This window comes from Suricata suricatta, chromosome 4 (assembly GCF_006229205.1).
Source record: "Suricata suricatta isolate VVHF042 chromosome 4, meerkat_22Aug2017_6uvM2_HiC, whole genome shotgun sequence".
Lineage (NCBI taxonomy): Eukaryota > Metazoa > Chordata > Mammalia > Carnivora > Herpestidae > Suricata > Suricata suricatta.
The window spans coordinates 92,109,532-92,111,996 of NC_043703.1; the positions used below are offsets into that span (position 1 = coordinate 92,109,532).

At 37.4% G+C, this 2,465-nt stretch overlaps 1 non-coding gene across 1 annotated transcript; it reads right to left on the reverse strand.

The window, feature by feature from the left end:
- Nucleotides 1-1,462: 1,462 nt before the first annotated feature.
- LOC115290993 lies at nucleotides 1,463-1,566 on the reverse strand. Its single transcript, XR_003908355.1, has one exon. It is a non-coding gene; the product is annotated as a small nucleolar RNA U13 (small nucleolar RNA).
- Between the last annotated feature and the right edge of the window lie 899 nt (nucleotides 1,567-2,465).

Sequence of the window (2,465 nt, forward strand, 5' to 3'; positions counted from 1 at the left end):
CTCAGGTACTCAGGGAGTACACAAATTGTAGGGCATTGTAATGACCTTAAAGGGTAAGAGACTGCATCAAGTGGGAAAGCTTGAGGCCTGGGTGTACCTTAATCATACGCTCAGATACAGGCTGAGTGCTGGCCTGACAGGAAACTGTCAGGTGATGGGAAGTCTTGGACAGGGTTTGGTGGAGCCCACAGGCCCCCAGCCACACTGCCTCAAAACTCCAGAGTGGTTTTACAAAACCACTGTTGGTAAGCCACATTATCCAGACCTATTATCAGGTTCAATTTCTTGCTATATTGCTATAATGCTATAATCTGCACACAGATTAAATGATAATAACCAGGCATCAGACATGGCATCACAACTCATTCTAAAGCCCTCTGTCTGCTGGCCTACTTTAGAAATGTAAAAGAGGGGCGCCTGGGTGGCTCTGGCTTCGGCTCAGGTCATGATCTCACAGTTCGTGGGTTCAAGCCCCGCGTCAGGCTCTATGCTGACAGCTAGCTCAGAGCCTGGAAACTTCTTCAGATTCTGTGTCTCCCTCTCTCTCTGACCCTCCCCGGCTCACACTGTCTCTGTCTCTCAAAAATAAATTTAAAAAAAATGTGAAAGAACATGTGCTCTCTTTCAGGACTCCTTTTTCAAAATTTCAGCCAAGAATGTCCTTTATCTCCTGAGAAAAACTGAGCAGGATGAGCCTGGTTCTTGTCTACCACAACATCAAAACATAATATAAAGCTATGGGAAATAAAACAATGTAACATTGGTACAAAATCACTCAGTGGGACATAAAATGGAATATAGAAACTGAGCCATAAATATATAAACTGAGCCATAAATATATAGGAATGTATTGTATGATAAATGTGGCATTTAAAATCAATAGGGCAAGAATAGACTATTAAAAAATGATACTGTAACAATTTATGAACCATTTGAAAGAAATTCATTTATATCATTATTTTTTACTTCTCAAAAATATAAGTTCCAGGAAAATTGAAAACCTAAACCATATGCAAAACTAGAAAACCTTAGAAGAAAGACTTAGGGAAAGTCTATGCAAAAACTATAGAGGAAAAGGCGATTAGGTTTAATTTGTCAAATTGTAAAATTCTGTCCACAGAAGTCACCACAGATCTGTCACACACTAAAAGTGACAGATCATGAAAAGATATTTGCTACATATACAACAAAGGATTGGTATTCAAAATATATAAGGAGTTCCTATAAGAGAAAGACAAGTAACCCAACAGAAAATGGGTGAAAGATATGAACTGGCAGTTCATATAAGACAAACTACAAGTCAATACTAAACACAAAAAAAAATCAGCTTCACTGCTCACTGGTATAGAATTAAACAACAGTGGGATACTATTTCCACCTTTTACTTGTGATCGACAATACTTTTCATTTGTCTGAGAAAATTTTTTTTCCATTAATTTTTTTTCTTTTTTTTTTTTTTTCACGTCAGACAGGTAATGTGCCGGCATCGTAACAGGGTTTAAGGGTGGCACATGTCACACAATGGCCTGAACACCCAATCATCACGCTTATAAACTACAAAAGGATCTCCATTAATTTTTTAAAAATTTATTTTAGAGAGAGGGATAGCATGAGTGGGAGAAGAGGAACAGAGGGAGAGAGAAAATCACAATCAAGCTCCACATGCTCAGCACAGAGCTCAACGTGGGGCTCAATCTCGCAACCACAGGGATCCTTACTTGAGCTGAAATCATTTGATTTTGGACACATAGTTGACTATGGCACCCAGGTGTCCCTTCTCTTAATTTTTGAAAAATATTTTCACTAGATATGAAATTCTCCCTCACAGAGGTTCCCCCCAGCCTCCACCTCCAACAGTTTAAAGATGTCAATCCATCATCTTCTGGCTTACATAGTTTCTGACAAGAAGTCCATTGAATTTTTAAATATTTGCTCCTCTGCATATAACGTCTTTCCCTCCTATTGCCTTCAAGCTTTTCTCCTCATCCTTGGCTTTGAACAGTTTGAATATGATATGTCTAAATTATCCTCTTTTGCTTTTGTACTTGTTCTGCTTGGTGCTCTCTGAGCTTTTTAGATCCATGGGTGATGTTCATAATTAACTTTGGAAACTTTTCATTCATTATCTCCTTAAATATTTCTTCTGCCTTTTCTCTCGTTTCTCTTTCTAAAATTGTAATATACATACATTTGACTACTTGATATTGTCCCTCAGAGTTTTTCATGCTCTGTTCTGTTTTTCTTTCTTTCTTTCACTCGTGTGTGTAGTTCCGTTTGGGTAAATACATGAAAATAGATCTTCATGTTCAATGATTCTTTTCTTGGTTGTATCAAGTTTACTAATGAGTCAATTGAAAGCATTCTTCAACTCTATTGTTGTGTCCTTTATTTCTAACACTTCCATTTGATAACTTTCTTAATATTTCCATCTATCTACTAAAATTACCCATTGCTACTCTGCAGTA